The sequence below is a fragment of the Columba livia genome, chromosome 5 (assembly GCF_036013475.1).
Source record: "Columba livia isolate bColLiv1 breed racing homer chromosome 5, bColLiv1.pat.W.v2, whole genome shotgun sequence".
NCBI lineage: Eukaryota > Metazoa > Chordata > Aves > Columbiformes > Columbidae > Columba > Columba livia.
Window position 1 is genome coordinate 38,833,091 of NC_088606.1, and position 22,248 is coordinate 38,855,338.

A 22,248-nucleotide genomic window follows, 5' to 3' on the forward strand; every position below is an offset into this window, starting at 1 on the left:
TTGTAAAGCAGAGTGTGCAACATCTTTCCCGCCAAAACTTGCAAAAACAGAGTGTGGCAAACCATAGTGACAGAACATGGTGGTTTAGCATTTACACAACTCAGTGAATCGTCAACTACTAACATATTCGTGGTTTGATTAGCAAATTTACTGTAGTTATGTAATCTATAACAAGAGGATGAACTTTCATAATTGTCAATATTTTAGTGGAAATGTGTGTTGCACTTAAAAGGTGCTTTTTTAACTCTACATTTTTCCGTTAGGCTTTTAAGCAGTTTAGATGCACACTATTCTCAAATTAACCATAGTCTGATAGCCTTTGATGTTTTGTTGTGCATTTAAATAGTCTGAAGTCTCATTTAAAATAAATATGAAGTTTTCAGATGCTGCTTTGAATGAGGAAATGCCTGTTATCCAGGTGTTGAATAAAACAAGAGTGTCCAGGGTAATATAATACGTATGCGTGTTTAATTGCATCCTGTGCTCTCACTGTTGTAAATGTGTACTTAAAATATCTGGTTTGAGTGGGAAGAAGCTGACAGGTATGCAGTAGTGGTGATGAAAATAAAAACAAGGGGAAACAAAAGTGTAACAAGAACAAAATACAGGATGTTTTTCAACATCTGGGCTGTCAGAGAAGTGATGTGACCAGCACATTGCAGTCTTGCTGTAATCAGTTACTTCTGAAAACAGTCAGATGTTGCAATGCTGCCAGACCTTTGCCAAAGGTGGTATATGTACATCCCCTTTGGGCCAAGGAAACAGGCAACTAAAGAAAACAAGCAAATCCTCTGGAATGGGGTCTCTATGTGAAATGCTTGATTTCTTTTTTGCTAGTGCAGGGTTTTTTTGATTAACTGGACAGATTGTCTCTCAACTAAAGACTTGTATTTGAGAGAAAATTGCTGAAGTAGCTCAAAGGAAGTTCAAGTGGCTGGAGGCTCTAAAGTTAGGCTGAGGCGCAGAGAGCAGTGAGACATTTGTTTTTCCAGTCACTGCAGAAGGGATGTGCCATCCATGAGACAAGAAGATCCTAGAAATGTGCCATGGTTTGGGGGTTTGTGAGCCTACACTCATCTGGTGGGCTTTCTCCTGAGGGAAAAGAGAGGTAAAGGGTCCCACACTGCAGACACAGTTATTCTGTGTTGATCTACCCAGCTGTCTGAGGCTTTCAGGTTACAAAATTTGAGTTTCATGGCACTTAGGAACCAAAGTTAACTTACTGCCATGACTCACTGCTTGCAGGGTGGTGTTTCCAAAGTCACCTGCACAATAAGAGACATACTACCAGCCATACCTGTTGCAGGTGGCTAACAGCTTGAAAAGAGGATAGCTAAACTGGTACCCTCCTCAGAAGCACTTATCAGTGCATTGCTGGAGATCAGACCTAGAGGAGGAACAGAAGGTATGTAAAACAAAAATGCCTGTGTTTGTAAGTGTTTACTGCAGGCTATGGCAGGGTGAGGGTGCAAGGGGTGAGCTTGAGGGAAAGCTCACCAGGGTGGGTTCAGATGTTCTTACTCTGAATGTTGCCTTCTGTACAAGAGACTGGAAAGAACATGTGTTCTAAGCTTTAGCTGCACCCCTGCACAGCACAGCATAATATGTTAAAGCTGTTCTGAAATGGGGTTTGCACTAGGACAAAGTGTGGACTGTAGTGTAAGCATAGATTTGCTTCTGCAGGCTTTGCTGGGGGGAATTTGCAATTCCTGTCACACACAGAGGTGGAGGCACTAATATGCTAAGTCGCTTGCAGTGGTTCATTCAGCAAGCGTGAGCTTAAGCACCCTCTATAATACTCCTGTGATCTTGCAATCCGTGCAGCATGATGGTTGTGCCCACTGTCATTTCTGAAGGGACTTGGGACTACTAGAAACTATGAACATGATTTCAAGACCTGCGTGTGTTAGCAACCTCACACTGTCTGTGAATGTCCCTCTTCAGGACAGGAGCTTGGAAATGCTGAATTGCTGCTTGGTATGGTGGGATGGAGACAGGGCAAGGGAATGCAACACTTTGCCCTTTGAGGCACGGTGTTCTGCATAGAGCAAGCTCCTTCTTTGAGCTGGGGTGCTTCTTGTGTGAGAAATGCCATTTTGTCTCTTGGAAGAGCCTGTCAAAGGAGCTGTGGTGAGCTAAGTCCTCCGGAGAGAATTGCTGCACAGAGGGCTTGGCCAGGCACCCTGCAAAAATCTACTGCAGTGGTAGTATCAGCCCTTGGTGAACTCCAGGTTTCCTCACTGTTTCTGGCTCCAGAGGGCTCTTGCAAAAGCCTGATCGTGTGTGCAACTGCACCTCATGACCTCCCAAGTAACAGCATGTGAAAAAGGTATTTAGTTTTCATTAGCTAGGGCAGTTGCTACTAATTAAGCAAGGTAAAAAGCCTTCAAGTTAGATGTAAGTTTATTTTTCCTTTTAAAGACTCTCATGAAGGTGTGTTTCTAATTAAAGATACTTTGCTTGACTAGGTGAGAGCCATTTTACTTGCTATATCTGTGCTGTGTCCATTTCAATTAGCTGTCCCACAGGCATGAGTGAGTCTAACTCTATTTGTCCACATTTTAAGCCATGCAGCAGGCTTGAACAGGAATGAGGAGGCAGCATAGCCTGTCCCCAGACCCCTAATTTGCCTGTGACAATAATTGGGGGCTGCCTTGTCCTTACCCAGAAACCTGTGTGGTGTTCTTTTTTGTGAAGAGGCCGGGAATGCTTACTGGCAAAGCCACCAGTCTTGGAGAGCTGCTGGAGTGGTGGTGGCCCATCCACCTCCCCAAGGCTAGCTGGGGCAAAGGAGAAGTCGCAACAGTGAGAGCCCAGGGCCTGCTTCAGCTTTTACTTATTTATTCAAGTGGTATTTAGGCATTTAGTTTTAATTGTGCTAGTAAAGCACCTTTAAAATCCACGAAAAGATGAGCAAGCATTTCTCCTCTTCATTTCCAGTTGCTGTCTGTGACTTGAAGCAAACAGTGGGTTAAATTTCCTTGCCTGTGTCTGCACTTTGTGCCTAAGACAGTGGGGTTCTGTGTGTACTTGGGGTTTGCTTTTCTGTAACTCCTCACCCAGCTGCGAAGATAGTTGACTACTTTTTCCTGGTAGGCAACAGGTACAGAGGCAACTCTCCTCCCAAAATGCAGTTTTATGCTCATTTCTCATTCAGTTAATTAGAGAAAAAAGCCCAAGTTTCATATCAGTTGAGATTAAAAAGTCCCTGGTCGAAGTTTTTGACTCCCAGTGCTAATAGTAATAGCAGTTGCTTTTGTATTTGTAGCTTACTTATGCCTTAGTGATGATAGGCCTAATTCAAAAATGTGATTTAGTGCAATGTAAGAGCAGAAATTTGTATGAAACAGCATTCTGACTTGTGTTAGTCACAAGTTATTTTAAAACTTGTGCAGACAGATGAAGCTGAAAAGACAGAACATCAACTCTTCCTCCATTTCTGTTTGTTTAAAAAGAGAAAAACATCTAAGTAATACATTTTTACAATTCCATGAGATCCTTATTGAGAAAAAGAAAACTTGCAGAAGGGCTGCTACTCATATAAGAGTCCAGATTGTGACCTGATGCAGTACAGAAAATGGGGCATAAGACTGATCCCTCACCAGCATGCTTTAAGAGACAGCATCTCAAGTCCAGATGCTGCTTGGGCAGCCTTGTTTGCCCTGCTTGGAAGGGCAGAACAGGCCCTGGGAGAGGGCTGGCAGAGGAGCTGTGGCTCTTTCCCCGCCTGACCTCAGCCACCGAGGCTGGTTGGCTGAATAAACTGCAGGAAAGGGCTTTTAAAAATGTTGGCCCAGAGTCCTGTGAAGCAGGGTCTCCTTTCGTGTTCCCCCTAGGCAGCACACTGCTCATCTGTCCCTGTGTCTGCAGCTGCTGCCCAGGTGTCTTACTGGGACATCAAACCAGGGGAGAGAAGGATATTTAATGCTAGCTTAGTTTTCAGTTCCTAAAGGAACAAAGCAGAGGACTCGATCTAAAAGGAGGCTTTTTTGGATATTTCTGCTTTTTGATATTTTCTGCTATACAGCAGCAAATCTCTGTGTGTACGTTGCTGAAAGACTTGTTTGTTTTGGGCTCAGCAACTGGGGCATGCCAAGAGTTGCCCTTAGCATCATTCAGGTGAGGTAAATGCACCAGGTAACACGTAGCATTTTTAAATTAGTAAAAACGTCATTAAAATAGTTTTAAATAATGTGGAAGATCTGGGGAAGGCTGTAGTAATGAAAAAGCCAAAAACAATTCAGAGTAATACTACTTATGGACAATTCATATCTGTATTTCGTTGGGCAGAGCATATAGCAATAGTCATTGGCTCAAAGACTTTCATCAGCCAAAGTGTAGCTGGTGGCATTGACAACCAGTCTAGTTCAGCGGCTTCGCGTATCTCCTACTCATCATAGGTCCTTTAAACTGTTATGTTCAGCTGGATAATACTCAACATACTCTAAGTATCTACTTAATAGTTTGTCAGTATGTTACCAATAAGTTGATATGCAAGTGTTCTGCATTTTGCTATATACATGATGTCAACGTATGTAGGAACAGAGCTGGGAGGAGTGAACAAACCATGTATGCAACACCAGTCGTGCATTATTACACTTTTCAGCTGTAAAGGTACAAAGATACAGAAAATCTGAGACTCATCATTAAAAGTTATTTTTTAAATAATAAGGGAATAAGTTCTTAAAATATTTTATAGTATTTTGTAAAGAAAAACCTCATTACCAAATTCCTATTGAAACTCACATGAACATGAAAACCCACACAGAATTAGAAAGAGAACCACTGAAAGATACTAGATGATAACTGCACAGTTTAATTTCTAAAGACGAGGAGCCTTAGCTTCTACTGAAGTTATTTGGAGATGTGAAAAATTCAATGTCACTTGTTCTCAAGCCTGCCATATGAAACAATGGCATGGAAAACAGGCAGGGGGAGGATACACCTGTATTTTTACTATGTGAATGGTTATTCCTATTTCAGTAGATATTCAGTAAAACTACAAACATTGCTTGAAGTTTCTAGTACAATGTGCTTAAAGATAAGCTTACATTGATTAACTTGGTGGTACCCAGTGGTACTTACCTATCAAGGTGACAGTAGTTTTCTTTTTCTATGATTGATGTAAGAACATTTAAAAACATTTATTATTCTTACTTAAAACAGCATAACTTTCACTATTGTCTGAAATTAAGGTCAAGCTTCCTGTGACTTTCTTCACAGGTAACGAGATATGTTTTAAATAATGAAGTCTAGACTGGTTTTCTCTTCAAGAAATTTGCTCTTTCCTGCCCACCCCCAACTTGATATGTTTAGAAGTATTTGCCTTCCAACTTTGCGCACTAAACCAGGTAGCATTTTTCCTGTGTCCAGATTCATGACTGGTTGTGTTGGCACCTCAGAGAGAGGGCAGCATAGCCCAATGCAGGGGCAAGAACAAATAGCCCTGCATTGGGATGGAGACACGTAACTGTTGCTGGTCTTGAAGTGGTTTGCACCTCTGAGTTGACTGCAAGTTTTAGCAGGAGCTCCTTCCATATAGATGGCTCATACGTGAGGTCTCAGTTGCGTGGAGGTTGTTTCAATGCAAACAGGTGTGGAGTGCTCACTGCAGCAATTGCTGCAGCTGTTGTACTGACATGAGAGAGGAACTTGGTCTCTAATATGTAATCACTTGTTTTTGTAAAACTTGTAGAATTATAACTGTGTCTAATATCTCCCCATTTCACCAAATGCGGGCCAATAGGTTTAAAAGTTGTGCAAACTGAATCTCAGAGGGCGAGTCAAATATATAGGCAGCAAGGCTGAATAGCTGAGTTTTTGAAGCACTCGCATTCCTGTGCACGTGTGATACCCTGCAGAGAGCCCTCCAAGCTTGGGACTGGGAAGTGGCAAGTTCTCATATGTTCAGAGGAACAAATGCATGGTGGGGAATAGATTGACAAAGTAGATGAGGAGACTGAGGCACTCAAAGATAAAGGTGCAGAAAGGTGGGAAGTAACCTTCCCTGAAGCCCAGGGAACTTATGAGGAGGAGCTGCACATACTGAACTAAGAGGATCCAAACTACTCTCTTGGTACATCTGGAAACAAAGGCAAAATGCTTGTGGCCTGTCATTTGTTGCTGGCAACAGGGTAGTGGGAAGGACAGAAATCTCTTATGGATGGGATGGAAAATGGCAAATACTACTTGGAAAATGATCATTAAACCCTCGGGAATGCTTGAACTTCAGAGATTGACAGTACTGTGACTGTATGCTACAAAACTGCACACAGTTATGTTCAAACGTGCTAGTTCTCAGTCCCCGGAAAATCAGAAATGCTGTTACTGACTCCATGGAGTGATGCATCAGGATGCAGGATAGCAAGAGAAGTCACCAGACAAATGATATGTGGAAGCTGGTGGTGAATCATGTATCTGCATAAAGTCTATGAGCAGCAGAGAAAAGAGAGCTGTGGATTGTTTGCCTTTCGGAAGGCTTTTGCAGTGTTAGTTGCCTGATCTGCAAACCTGTTAGTAGCCTACATATCAGGAGGCAAATTCTGATAACGGTGTTGAATGTGAGAATGCAGTCAGACCTCCCTGCATATGAACTTGAGTACTGAAGGTGAAAGGGGAAAACTGGTGTTGAATTTCAGAAAGAGACTGTCCCATATCTCTGCAAGTGAGTTGGAGCACTGCTTGGATCTGGGACACAGTCTAGAGTAATCCCCTTGCAGCAACTCATTTATGTACTGGAAGACACCAGTAAATACTGGGTGGCCATGCTCACCATGGCCTTGATAGCTCTCAAGAATGCCAGCTTTGAAATCACCGTGCAGCGTGCAGTGCCCTTCTTCCCTGCTCTGGCTGTTCTGACATATATTATTGATGGGCTTCCACCAGCCTCCCCCCCTGCTCCTGCAGAGCCCTTGTGCACCGCTGAGCCAAAGCAGGTGCAGAGACCAGCGTGGAGCCCGAGCTGCCGATCTCCGGGCTGTCAGGTCTTGTTTCTTTTCATGCACACTTCCTAGTGCTAATAAGGACCACTTGGCACTGGCACAGAAACTGAAGAGGACATGTAGAGAATCTTTTTTTTCCTCTTTATCTGGTTATTCGGTTGTTACTAATTTTCTTTTTAATGTCTTACTGGTTCGCTGGTTAAGAAATGCAGAAGCAGTGTCTTGCTGAGTTGACTGCAGGTGTAAGGGTATTCCACCACTGCCCGCCCCCCCACCCCCCCTTTTAAGTAACAGATTTATGCTGTTTTATAGTTCCTGCCCATGCACTTGAGACAACTGGCATCATAAGATGTGTTAGATGGGGGTTAAGTGTCTAATTACTGTTGATTTTCACCAGTTTGTTTGGGTTTTTTTTTATGAAGTTGTTAGCATTAAGCACCAAATCCCGCTCACTCACTCTTGTTTGACCTATGGTAACATAAGTAGAGAAAAATCTGTCAGTACTGCTTATTTCAGAGGTTTCTTAAGTTTCTCATTTAGTCACATACGCAAAGGACATAAAATGTCACTTTTAAAGGAATGCTCTATTAAAAACTGTAAGGAAAAGGAGTTCACTATATATCCCCTGCATTCAATCCTGGTTGTGGAACTGTGAATAGACACAGCATTCAACATGGCTGAGTCTAAAAAATATTTCAGTTAGCTCACATTCTTATTTTAAGTTGTTTGTTTCTTTGTTTTTTTACTGTGTACACTTGCGCACATGCGTGTATTTTGCGTTATCCAAGTGTGTTCACACAGGTGAGAATTATATGCATCTATCTGCAGAGAAGCGGTTTATTTTAAATAAGTATTTAAATAAGTATACAAGGCTCCACATTTGGTCTTTCCAAGTCTTACAGAAAAAGTGGCGTCGCATCAGAACAAGAAACCCCTTGTAGATTGTAGAAAGCATGTGGCAAAATAAGGGTTACTGAATTGCTTTGAATAGTTACAGGAGCTTACTGCAAATCTTGTTACTCAAACTACCTGAAAAATGTGAACAAATTTTTAGTTTCAGGTGGTGGTCACAATGAAAGATTTTCACCAAAGCTAGGTTTTAGCTTAAACATCTTCATCTGCTCTCTACTAGCAGGTTAAAGACCAAAGATCTCCAGAAGTCTATCATTAGGATATTTTAACAGCAAACATCTGATTATGGTGTTCAACTAATGCAAGGGACAAACACTAAGACAAGTTTTTGATTATTTATCTGTGCCAGCCTCCTCTGCTAATAGACACCAATAGCATCATAAGCTTCCCAAAACCTAATAAGCAGTCAGTTTTTATGGCAACACCAAGCTCACAGCCCAGCTCCATTTTTTCCTTTCTGCTGCACAGTCATGGCCACAGGCAGCCTGAGACTGCTCTCTTGCCTTGGAACTGGTGGTCAACTGCCCATACCTTTGGTTCTACAGAAAAGTTTTTATCTACCATTTATTGTCATAGCACCATCCTCAACCTGAGCATTAGCAGTCCATCATCCACTGCAGCACTGATGTGATGCAAAAGGAATTGCATTTTTTTGCATTGTTGAAATTTACTGTTTGATATTGGAATACATTCTTAAATAAATGTGGTTGTGTTATACAAAATTTTACTGCACTTTTCTTGCTTTTTTTTTTTTTTGTTTCTTTGTTTGTTTTTGATTTTGCTATGCACTTATTACTTGCTGTTTATATTTATTTTAGACTGTGGAAATGATGTTAGACAAAAAGCAAATTTGAGCAATTTTCTTATTTGAGTTCAAAATGGGTCATAAAGCAGTGGAGACAACTCACAACATCAGCAACACATTTTGCCCAGGACCTGCTAATGAACATACGGCACAGTGGTGGTTCAAGAAGTTCCACAAAGTAGACGAGAGCCTTGAAGATCAGGAGCATAGTGGCTGGCCATCGGAAGGTGACAGCGACCAATAGGTCAATCATCAAAGCTGATCCTCTTACAACTACACAAGAAGTTGCCAAAGAACTCAATGTCGACCATTCTACAGTTGTTCTGTTTTTGAAGCAAATTGGAAAGGTGAAAAAGCTCGGTAAGTGGGTGCCTCATGAGCTGACCAGAAATCCAAAACATCATCGTTTTGAAGTGCCATCTTATTCTGTCCAACAACCGAGAACCATTTCTCGATCAGATTGTGACATGTGACAAAAAGTGGATTGCATATGGTAACTGGCGATGACCAGCTCCGTGGCTGGCCCAAGAAGAACCTCCAAAGCACTTCCCAAAGCCAAACTTGCATCAAAAAAACGTCGTGGTCACTGTTTGGTGGTCTGTTGCTGGTCTGATCCACTACAGCTTTCTGAATCCCAGCAAAACCATTCCATCTGAGAAGGATGCTCAGCAAATCAATGAGATGCACCAAAAACTACAAGGCCTGCCGCTGGAATTGGTCAACAGAAAGGGCCCAGTTCTTCTTCACGACAACACCCGACCACACATCGCACAACCTACCCTTCAAAAGTTGAACAAATTGGGCTACAAAGTTTTACCTCATCCCCCATATTCACCTGACCTCTCACCAACTGACTACCACTTTTTCAAGCATCTTGACAACTTCTTGCAGGGAAAATGCGTCCACAACCATCAAGATGCAGAAGATGCTTTCCAAGAGTTCGTTGAATCCCAGGAATAAACGAACTTATTTCCCATTGGCAAAAACGTGATTGTGATGGTTTCTATTTTGATTAATAAAGATGTGTTTGAACCTAGATGTAATGATTTAAGAGTCACAGTCCAAAACCACAGTTACTTTTGCACCAACCTTTGGCATGCTTGACTGTCGATCTAAAAGGGCTTATGGTTACTGTGCTAGGAAATGATTCAGATAAAAGGTTGCTGAGCTACTTGTCTGGTTCTGTTGTGGGGAAAGATGAAAACAGTACGACTTAAATGTGGCACCATATCTCAGTGCATAGAGCACTTATCCCTTTAGAGTTGCATGCGCCTAAGTCCTCAGACAACCTGCATGAATGAGGGAGGGAGCTAGTGGCTGGGTAGGGGAGCAAACCAGGGTGGACAAGGAACACAAGAGGCTACCGAGGAAGGGGGTATATGAAGGAGAAAATACCTTGGATTTTGTGTTGTTTTGTTGCTGTGTTTTTGTTTGGTTGGTTTTTTTTACTTACATAGTAAGAACTGCACTGCTGCAGAATGACATCATTTCATTTTAAGGTAGAATTTATGGGTAAAAATATATTCTTTGTGAAGTGAGGAAGCTCTAAGGAAATTTCTTTCTGTATAAGGTTTGATCTTACCAACAAGAATTATTGAAATTTTTTTCCTGCCCATTTATAGAGAGCCCCATAGCTATATGTTAGCCCACTGCAAGAGGAGTTGCTGGACAGTGTCTTAAGTGTCTTTCAATTCTGTTTTAGAGATAGTTATGTTGCTTTGCAGTCAGACAGAGTAGAAACTTCAGAGATAATTTCTTAGAAAAAAAAATTGTGAAACAGGGAGACTTTGAATCAGCCTCAAATATTTCAATACTTCAGTGACCTTAGTAATGACCTTAGCAATTACCTTAGCTGGTTAAGATTTTTTTAATATATATATATAGCAAAGTGAAAACCCGTTATACTCTTTTGTTAATAATTCACTGTTAAGTACTAGCATCAGACTTGAGCACTGGTAAGATTTAACAGCATAGAGGTACAAGTCAGGCCTGCTAATATGTTACTCCTTTGTCTGTAAAAGTCAAGGTCATATATCTGAGCACTGTAAGTGTGTTTGTAAAAAGTTGGGACAGGAAAACAATTTAAAACATCATAAAGCAGTGAGCCAGGTGTACTTCTAAAACTATAAAATGTATTTCCCATCTCTGTGTAGAGTTGCTTCTGTTCCGTCTTAGAATGAGGAAGGTAAATCACTTTAATGTGATCTGTGGTTTATATTGTAACTTACGTGCTTAAAACTTGTGTTGTTTATGTGAGCTGCTTAGTGTGTTACTCTGTTTCAGTTCATTAGATAGATATGACCTATGACCAAATACCCCATCTGTGTTGGCAATTTAAAAAAAGACGAAAGTCCACTCCTGCGACGTAGTGGTGTATTTAACAATTCCATCTTTCAGCATCAAGACATTAAAAATGTAGTGGAAAAAATGTTCTGGCTGTTCTTGTAGACTTACATAACTGAGATGTATAGGCATTTAACGTTTTTATTCAAACAATATTCTACAGATGGCAGTACATTAGTGCACAAACCATTGCTGTGGAAAGTAAGGTAGAATGGAAGTCAAGACCAGGTTGTACAGCCAGCTGTTTATGTGTAATAATATTCAATATGCTTATGGTGTTGTTATCTATGCTAGATGTTCTCCTTTCTCACCATGAAAACTTTGTTAATTGAACATGAAATCAATGAGAAAAAATTACCTGTGTCATGCAAAAGGATTATTTACTATTTGTGTTTTGAAGCCAATACTTTGTGCATTAAAAAAAAACAATAAAAATATCTGTGTATAGATACAGATACCACATGACAGTGACATAAAAAGGGTAAATGTAGCTATTTCATGTTCTGGAGGTAGCTCACTTGCTCTCATTTGGTATGTTCACATGTTAAAACAGCCACTCAGCTGTAGCCACAGGATGCAGTGCCTGCTCCCTTTATTCTGTCCTGTCCTTTCTCAGTGAATAAAACAGCACGTTGGCATTACAGGCCCCGAGATGGGCTTTTGTGTTGTCTGCCGGCAGGAGAGGCAGGCGAGAGCACGCCGTGCGCTTACTGGGTAATTCTGCCTTGTGAGCGCTATCTTTGGTTGTCTCGTACACAGGCCCCTGTAGAGAAGGCAGCAATAAGGTACTGAAAGTAAATGACATCTTTCTCTGTAGGATTTCTGACTTTCAATCTACAAGTAACTCTTCCCCCCGCCCCGCTCTGAATTAAGAAAAAACACCCATATAAGTGTCAAGAGGTAAAATTCTTTAAAATTGTTGTCTGTCAGAAACTGTCGCCATTTCTGCTCAACCACAGTATCCATATGTGTTCTGCAGATGTGGGGCTCCTCTGACTCTTTGGAAAGGTTTCGATGTGCATCATAAAATAGAAGGTTAAAAGGAACTAAATGCCAGAGTTGAATCAAACAGCAGTTTGATGCTGAGATTTAAAAGAAAAGCTGACAGGGCGTCATTTTTGTTAACTGCCACAAGTTTACTGCAAGTGATGTGTCCTTTGATTCATTATTAGCAAAAGAAGGAAAATTTTGTTGGAGGGAAAAAGAATCTGACATTTCTTTTTTATATGAACAAGGAAAATTCTAATTTTTCCAGTGTTTTTAAAAATTGTTTTGTTTAGGTGTTCTTCTTAATAAATTGACAATATAATTACTACCACAGGACAGAACTAACAGTAGTGGAACCACTGAATAAAATCGATGTTGAAGTAAATAACCTCATCCATGGTGAGGACCATAATTGAGTTGTGACAGAACTTATGACTGTGTGATTTTGCCAAAGGAAAAGCACAAGTCACTTTTAGAATAATAAATAGTAGGTGCAGTGCTTTAAAATGTTAATGAATCCAGTAATGATGATCGTGTTATAAGAATCACGTGCATTTCTGAGTCATTCCTTCCATTTAGCGGTCTGTGAGGTTTGGAGTTGGGTTTTCCGATTCTAGTAATAGCAGCTTTCAAAGTCAAGGGCCAAAGCAATTGAGTGACTCTGTTCAAGAGGCTTTGGGACTCCTATGTTATGCAAATTGGCTTATCAGCATTACTTAGCATATTTGAATAATTCCAAAATTAAGATAGCTTTGGTCAGACAGTATCAGATCTGGTTTGATTAATCCTCAGATTTATTTTAAATTTTGTCTCTAGTAGTTCTACATTTCCACCTTTTCATTTTGCTGCTGCTCACTAGCACATAGGAATGTACAGTAGAGCATTTGGCAGTTACTGAAAAGGGTTTTTTTTCACATCACCAAACCTTATTACCGTACTACAAAAATGGCTTTGCAGAGTGCTTAGGTATGGTGTGGATGGACAGACCCACCCTGCCCATCGCTGCCTTCTGTCTGGACCTCTTTCCCAGAGCTAGGACAGAAAGTCTTGCGGTCATACCCACTTCATCTTTCTCTCTTCATGGGCTAAACCAAGGTCTTCGGTTTCAAATACTGTTAATCTTGTACATTTTTGTGATAATAAAACTATAATTTTTTGAGTAATGGGTGTTTAAAGATGTATTAAAAAGCAATATGGAGAAAAGACATAGTTGGTAGAGGTAAGCAAAAAAAAAATTTCAAACCTACATTCTTTCACTCTCCAACAAACAACTTGTCACAAAAACCTCTTTCTTGCCTCCGTTTTGAAATTCAGCTGAAAATAGCATTTCCTTTTGCAGTGCTTACCTTTAAATCCTGGGTAGAAAATCTGGGGTTTTTTTCTGTGTCTTTGCCTTTATATGTTTTTAAAGTAATCTTTTTAATTTTATGTGTAAGAATGGCAAGGTGACACTGTCACATGGAGAAGAAGGGAAACAAAATACAACCTCTTGAAGGCAGTGAATAGCAGAATAGAATTCTGTAATTTGTAAACTTGTTCTGCACCTACTTCACAGCATTTGGGGGGAGAGGAGAGGATCTAATCTTTATTGTGGTATGGCACTTTGCACCGCAAAGAGTTAAATGGTGCATGAAATGACCTGTCACACTGTATTATGTGCCTCAGTACTATATACACAGAGGAATGCTTTAAAAAAAAAAAAAAAAGACAGAAAAAATTCCTGCAGCCTCACTTTTTTGTTGTTTTGAAGAGAAACATTTGGTGTGTGTATATATATTTCTGCATAATTTATTTTAGCTAAGCCACAGGAGTCCATCAGCTACAAAAATAGAAGGAAAGGACATGCTGGATAGTTTCCCTCATCAGTTCATTAGGGAAGGTAAAGGTGGAGATTCAGTGCCTGTGATACATCTGTCCTGCAGGGAACAACAAACAACAAACCCAAACTTTTGCGTCTTATACTTGAAGTAGCTGATGAACTATTTCCTGATTTGCCCCAAGTAGCTTCATTGTTGTGGGAGAAGTTAGGAATGCACTTACAAAGCTTTGCAAAATGAATAGGAAAAGGTGGTACACTGCATTTTTTATTAAACCATTATATTCTCAAGTTCATGTTACATAGTTTAATCTGATTTTGCCTGCAGTTGATGGTGAATTTTTGAATCTCAGATTGAAACAAGAAATCCGCAATGTAAAAGTCCTCTCTTTACGATTCATGTGCCGTTCTTTTCACTACAAATACCTTTCATGCCTTTCACAAAGGCACGGACACCAATATTCCCTCAGGCATGGGACATAAATCCAAGTGCAAATTTAGGCCTTACAGTTTTAGACAGCAAATAGTCACTTTAAATGGGTGTTACTTTCTTTCAATTTTCTTGCTCTGGATGCAGAATATGGTCAGAAATGCAGCAGATTTATATTTTTCCTCAATTGCACAGTTTGCTTCCAGATAAAGATCTGCTAGTGGGGCACAAAATCTGTTTTGCTTTAAAAGAGTGAGAACTGGAGAATAACCCAGTCCTCTCTGAGCATTTGAGCTGACACAGTGACATTCGCTGTTCGTCATTACTCAGATTTTTAAAGACAGTGGTAGCAATGCTAAAACCCTGATTTGGCATCCACCAACTCCGTCCTCACTTCTTCTCTGCTTTAATATTTATGTCTGTGGATTCCATTTTAATAAATAATATATTTAATAAAGCACTTCAGATTAATTATTTAGCAGCTTCTTCATTTTGTAGCAAGGGGGAAAAGGTCACTCATGAGGAACAACTTGTCTTTTACACCTGTTCAGCATTGTTTAAAATCACTTATTTTCTGCCGGACCAATGAGCAGCCTTTTCCACACCATTGCATGGGAAGGCTCATTTTCATGTGCCAGTGGTGCTGTGAGGGAGGTGGCTGCATAGTCCTGTCCTCCCCAGCCTTGTGTTGAAGGCAGGTGAGTTGGGAGGTGGCAGCTCTGTGTTTCCAGCTCTGGGGAGGGATAATAAACCGTAAGAATATTGTCCAATTCCCAGCTTTGGGGAGGTTCAAATGGGAGTCTGCTTGGGTTTGTGGGTTTGAAGTGGTTCAGGTGCAGTTCATAACCAGCTCTTCATTTTTTCTCAAGATTTGGGGAGCTGCAGGTTCCTGTATGGGAACATATTGGTGACCCACTGTAGTTCAGCATTTTTTCTGTCTGGAAGTGCCTTATATTTGATGCTCCAGAGGAAATTGACCTTCTGCTGCAAGTCCTGTGTTTGTCAAACTGTGGTTCAGCATCGTGGAAGAGAGACCAGTGCTGCTTTTTCATGCCAGGTCATGCACAGACCACCATAGGCTAGGATTATTGATTATTTAATGTAATCTAGTGTAATACTAAAACTCTTATGTGCTACTTCTAATCAAACTTGAAAAACTGTCCTCAAATCATATTACAAATTGGAAACTCAGTCCAATGTTGTTTGGAGGATTTAAGATTCCTGGGGCTTTTTCAGTTGTTCCAGTACAAAAACAGGCTTCAGCATAACCTTGTCTTGCACGAGAATGATTAGCTGATGGCCAGAACTCAAAGTGAAATTCAGGGTGTGGGAGCTAACCCCCAAAAGAAGCACTCACAAAATCAAAGCTGTTGAACTAAACTCTCTTACTTTTGGCACTTGCCAATTCAAACAGCTTGTGCAATGTTATTTTAGATGGCAGCTGGGTCACAGCTTTGCTTCTGGGCATTACGGAGGTTGGGTTAATGGGATTCACCCTGCTGCCCTGTCTGTGGTGGGGTGATAAGGGGCCAAGATGTGCATGCCCGCATGGGAGCGGGCGCACTAAGGAGCTCTGCCATGTCACATATGAAGTTTACTCCTTCTGCGATAGTCCCCATGCAGGCTGTGGTAGGCACGTCTGCTCCACTCCTCCTCATTCATCACTGTGTGAGCAACCTGGAGACCTGCATAGTTGTATATTAGGTGCAGTGATGCAAAAGAAAAAATCTCTACCGTTTCCACAGCAACTTGTGCGTTGGATCCTGGCTGGAGGGAGGCAGCAGGATGCTCTCAGTCCCTGAAGTCAGTGACTTCAGTAAAAGCTCCTCAAAAAAAAGCACATGCTCTGGTGTTCCCCCCCAGCCCCTCTTGGTTATTGACATCAGAGGACTATGGTGAAGATACTACCATAAGTGCAGCTCTAGATTTCCTATCTATTCCTTCATATTTCAACCCATGCTTCTGCTTTGTTTTTATTCAGTCTTCTATCTGCAAAGAGTCACTGAAGAGTCCTTCAGGATCATCTGTTCAAATCTTGCTGAGGTTGGTATGGTCAGAAGTAGTTAGTACTAGGTGATTGGTGACCTGTGTAAAATGGTCTGGGAGGCTTAGTGCTGTCAGTACGTGACAGATACCAACAGCCCAGCTGCTGTCAGCTCCCTCCAGTGGCTCCCTTAGCAGCCCTGTTCAGGGCACAGAGGGACTGAACTTCTTCCTTTTTTCCTCAAAGTGGTTCCTCCAATTTAGGCTTCACACTACAAAACAGTTTATAGGTGATTCTACCCTACATTTTTCCTGGCCGAAATAATCTATACATTTATGCATGTATCTGGGCATAGGTTTGAGTATGTGTTTGCACAGTTTCTAAGTCACACAAAAGCCTCCCCTGTTCAATACATGCTGTATGGCAGTAACAGTACAATTTCTTCCACTGAAATGTGACTTGCATCACACCTCAGTGATCATTCTACAGCCATTTGGTTTCTGTCAGAGTGCCTTATTTACAATTCACATAGTCTTCACTGGATATTTATGATACTTTCCTAGAGTCATAAAAAGCTTAACACTTCTGCTTATGGAGCAAAGTAAATATTTAGTCTAATTTGCAGCTAGCCTGAGAAGGTTTCTAATTAGAGCAGCTGTGGTCTAAATTGTGAAAAATCTCTCAAGCTGTTCACATGCATATACGTGACATCTTTACCATAATTGTAGAATGCATGGGGAAAAAATGCTCTGTTCACAAGAAACTTCTGTTATGCTGTAAAGTGCAACACAGCCCCAAGCATTTGCTACCGTAATTACAGCTGTATGATAAGTGAACAAGAGTTCACTTTAAGTATTTTTATAAAGCTTTCTAATATGCCAAAATAGCCTTCACTTTTAAGCAGTTATAGCTCAGGTAGGATTTGAGCTCATCAGGAGCTGTCTGTCAAAATATTTTTAATGAAAAATTGAGTTTGCATAACAACGATGCATCGATGTCTTTTGCTTCTAACTATTGACACTGATGGACTAAAAAGCTTGAAATTGGAGAGGGAGAAAATTATATTAGTTCAGCTCATTTAGAGAATCTCTGTTTGCTGAATTAATTTGCTAAGCTTTGGTTTTCTGCTGAATATTGAACCCTATTTTCCAGCTGTGCATATACTGCCTGAGGGGAATAGCTCCATCTCTCATCTTACAGTGCAGCCAGGCCGAGCCAGGGGTGCTCTGCAGAGCTCATGGTGTAGCTGTGTTATGGGAGGCACAAAATGCTCCTACCTGGTACTCCACAGACCCTGGTGCTGAACCTCAGCAGCTGAATAAGAAGTGTCACAGTTCTGTTTTGGATAAGTCAATTTATGTGGTGAAACCCATCCCTCCACGTGATGACTTGCTGAGTAGATACTCACTTCGTGAAGCTTTAGCTGTATTAGTAGCAGTATACAAATAATCATAGTTAGTGCCTTGGTAGCTGTTCCTTCACCAGTACCTTCCCATTCACAGTAGAGAAATAAAATGCTAAAACATGTTACCAGTCTGAAGGTGACATTATTAGCTCTATTTCACCCTCCCAATAAAGATGTGAAGAACACAGTTGTTATTTTCTTTCTTCCCTGAAACACACTCAAGCATGACAGAGCTATGTGGTATATTCTGCCTTTATCTGAAATAAGCTCTTACATTTAAAAATAAGCAGAGATAAAAGCTCTGTTGGAAAGAGGACAAGTTCTATCAGTGCCCCTGCCGTCAGCTGTCATCACAGAATTATAGAATAGTTTAGGTGGGAAGGGACCTTCAAAGGTCATCCAGTCCAGCCCCTCTGCAACGAGCAGGGATGTCTTCAACTAGATCAGGTTGCTGAGAGCCCCGTCCAGCCTGGCCTGGAATGTCTCCAGGGATGGGGCATCTACCACCTCTCTGGGCAACCTGTGCCAGTGTTTTACCCCTCTCACCTTCAGAAGCTAGTTCTGTAGGAAGCAGCCAAATGGCCCTGCTGCTGCTGCATTGGTGCTCTGCCACACTCTGGTTTTGTTGCAGTTGTTGGCATTGTGAAAGGTTGTCAGAGATGGGCAGCATATCTTTTGTAGTTGTGTAGCAAGCACTGTCTAAGGCACTCCAAGTCCTTCTCTGACATCTTTGAATTAAATTTCACTGCCCCTGTGTGATTCCATATTATCTCCATTATACAGGAGGGGAGACTTGAACAGGGACAAATGAAGCTGTTTGCTGAAGGTCACTTAGCAGTTCTCTGGTGGTACTGCTCTGCTGCTTTCCAACACTGCCTCAGAGGCAAGATTGACCTTTCTCCCTCAAGGGTGCTGAAGGGAGGTGCATTAGCTTTTTCTTTTTTTTTTTTTGTCTTTCTGTGTTTGAGCAGAGTGAAATTGCCTGGACTGGTGAAGCAAGTTAGTTTCAGAGGTCCTGTCAAACTAACTTTCCTTGTTGGTGTATGTGTGGGGCTGCGTGACAGGAGTCAGCAGGTACCAAAGGCTTGGGCGTGCTGGTGGTGTCACAGAGCTAGTCACAGGCATTCATGGGACCCATAGGGGTTGGCAACGTGAGAAACAGTCTATTTTAAACTTTTATTTCAGTACAGAGTAGAAGATCGAATTTATTTATTATTGTTGCCATCATGCTAGCTGACAACAGGTTGGTCCTTTTCTCCATATAGCATCCAGCTCCACCAATATTCATGAGAGCTTCCATCTGACAGCATGAAGAGGATGTTTAGCATCGCACAGAACTGTCCATCCAACTCTGTACATCTACTGTTGATGGACTCTCCAGCCACAGGTTAGCTGGTGACAGGAATCCCCAAGAGCCAAGTACCTGCTGCAGGTAATCAGACAGGAACCTGGTGCATACCCAAATATTCAAAAATAGGCAGCAGGATCTTTCCCACAGGGTCCAGTGGGAGGCTAGAAGATGAAAAGGGCACTGTTTCCTTCACTAGTTCACAAAAGTGAGCTGGTAAAATGGGACCATGGTGATCTCTGACATCATTATGTGGTAATCAGTTGCAACTAAACTAGAGCTGAGTAGGTCCAGTAAGCTGTTGTTGGTGTCCAGGCATAGGGTTGTGGGAGGTAAGAGCTGTTAGTTTTTCTTTTTGTGTGTGTTATTTGCCCTTCCCTCAGAGCGTCATCTCCAAGGTCAGCCTGGACTAAGAGCATGGTGCTTAGAATCATGGAATCATTTTGGTTGGAAGAGACCCCAACCATAACCTAATTCTAGCACTAAACCATGTCCCTAAGAACCTCGTCTAAATGCCTTTTAAACACCTCCAGGGATGGTGACTCCACCACTTTCCTGGGCAGCCTGTTCCAGTGCCTGACAACCCTTTCCGTGAAGAACTTTTTCCTAATATCCAATCTAAACCTGCCCTGGCACAATTTGAGGCCATTTCCTCTTGTCCTATCACTTGCTACCTGGGAGAAGAGACCAACACCCTCCATGCTACAACCTCCTTTCAGGTAGTTGTAGACAGCGATAAGGTCTCCCCTCAGCCTCCTTTGCTCCAGGCTCCTCATCAGACTTGTGCTCCAGACCCCTCACCAGCTTCGTCACCCTCCTCTGCACTCTCTCTAGTACCTCAATGTCCTTCTTATGATAAGGGGCCCAAAACTGAACACAGAATTCAAGGTGCAGCCTCACCAGTGCCAAGTCCAGGAGAACAATCACTTCCCTGATTCCAGGGCCCATGTGTGCCATGCGTGCTGGTGTGGTGCCACCTGGGTGCCTGTGTGACTTCTGGTGTGGGGAGAAACAGAAGCTACTGCAGAGTTGAGAGTTGTTTTCCCCCTTATAATGGCAGCACTAGGGATGTTGTGTGGCACTGACCCAAAGTTGCCAGGCTGTGATTGTTAAATTTGTTGTTGTGTTATGAGTTATTTTTTATAACACACCAACAAATGTAAGTTTTTATTTTCCCCTGCCTCAGAAAAGGGATTCCTCATCTCCCAGTGATAGACATCTCTGCTCTGACAGAGGAATTCAATGTCTTCTGCTTCACGCCTTTACCCTTCTTAGGCCAGCAAAATTGCTGATAGTGGAAAAGGTCTAATGAATACCAGCAAATCCCACATATGCATTAAATCCTCAACACATTCTGTGTACCAGAATATGTTGGTGAAGTCTCATAAACTACCTGCTGTAGGGTCCTGTCTCCACTGATAAAGTGCTTCCGGAGCCAAAAGCCCTTTTCAATGCATTGAAAGTGGCATAATGTGAAATAAAATCATTCAGGACAAATAGGGGGAGCAGAGTTGTCAGCAAGCAGTCAGGAGTTTGTTAGGCATACATTACTGTGTGTAGCTAACAGTGACAGCAGATACATAAATTGCTCTGGCTTTCTCAGGGAGATATTGACCTAGAAATCCACTCAGGAGGGAGAATAACGGTTCACTTTACTGATGTGAAAATCAGACCAGATTGGAATAGCAGTGACCTCCATAACAGGGCGGGGGGGGGCAGGTGCCTGTTCTTACCATGACTTTTGTTGGGTAGAAGTTAGTTCACTGAAGCTTGCTTGTTTAGGATTGATAAATATGAGGAACGCTTAGTTTTACACGTTCCTGCTTCCTAGCCTAATTAAATGAACTATCCAAGAACTCTTCTTGCCTGTCTGCCAGATAGGGAAGCCTGAAGGATATTTAATGACATGCAGAAACTGAAGGGAGAATTATTAACAGTGAAGTGGCTAAGTAACTCTCTTAAAGTTAAGATGAAAGGGTTTCATGGAAGTGACCTTCACGCTTGATGTTCCCTCTTTGCTTTTCTCCACACTTCAAGCTCTGATAATCACTTTTTTCCACTGTATCACTTATTTCATGAAACATTTCCATAGCTAGGCAGGAATTTGGATCCAGGGTGGTATATCTGTGAATGTTAGGTGGATTCAAAATACGAAGGGTCAGACATTCTTTTTATAGTAGACTGAACAAAAACTTGACATAGATCGCTAAATATAGTGTTTTGATATTTTATGTAAAACTTGATTAAAACTTGAAGACAGGATAAAATGGTCATCAAATGTTTATTTGAGTAGGCTATGCTGTCACCTTTGAGCAGTGCAGAAATTTTCTGGAGGGCACAAGGAAAGCACAATGGGAATGGCAAGACTATGTACAACCAGAGGCTGTAACCCATGGGCTCTCAGGCAGCAAACTGCAAATGCTGGTGTGCTGTAGGAGGATGATGTGTGTAGTCATATCTGGACCAGATGAGAGGGCAGAAAAGGAAGGAGATGTGGCATCTGAGTAGAAAGGGGAGCAGAGGAGAAACATTCAATGCTCAGAAATAGAGCAGAAAGTGCCAGTGGTCAGGCTGGAAGACAGGAGGAAGAAGGAGCCTTTTGAAGAGGAGTTATCTCTAGGGCAGTTTTGTTTACTTTGATTTAAAATAGCAATAGGCTTTTATAGTTGTGATTGAAACACAAACTGATGGCCCCATTTGAGACACTGGTGCCTGCTTGATTGCTTGAAATAGGATAGTTTCAGTAAAACCAATATATTGTGCTTTTTTTTAATGGAACTTTTATTGGGGTGGTAATAACATAAATTATGTCTGGTCTTCCTTTAGTTTACAGTGAGCAAGAGTAAGAAGTTTATTTTTCTCTATCAAAACAATTATTTTAGCTGATTTTCATTCCAAACTTCTCATTGAAATAGAAAAAGAGAAAATGATAGTTTTACCAAAACTTATGTTTGTGGCTTTTAAAACCCTTTAAGTGTTCCTGGAGACATAAGACTCATAACATGTTCCAGAGCAGTTTCCTCGTAATACACATGGAAAAATCTCACTCTGATGCCAGGTACAAGTGCATACGGAGGAAGACATGTAACTATTTGGACATGGAGAGGCTTCTTCATTGCCATCTTGAAGTGATTCTTGCTCTGGCTGACCCTCTTTGTCTACCATTTGCGGATAAGTGAGCCGTCCCATCCTCTAGCAGGTCTGGTGTCAGGGTGCCATAGCCTCGTGGGTCTGGGCTCATGATGAGCAATGCTGTTGGGCCCCTCTGAACACCATG

The 22,248-nt window shown here is 41.5% G+C and overlaps 1 protein-coding gene across 3 annotated transcripts in view; it reads left to right on the plus strand.

The window, feature by feature from the left end:
* RGS6 (regulator of G protein signaling 6) overlaps positions 1–22,248 on the plus strand; it is a 287,036-nt gene that overhangs the window by 157,381 nt on the left and 107,407 nt on the right. The window contains exon 1 of one of the 3 annotated variants that reach the window (XM_021287283.2): positions 18,909–19,055. The exons of the other annotated variants lie outside the window; for them this stretch is intronic. The gene's annotated coding sequence lies outside the window, so the exon portion shown is untranslated. Of the gene's footprint in view, positions 1–18,908; positions 19,056–22,248 lie in introns of those variants that run through there. 3 annotated transcript variants of the gene reach the window in all.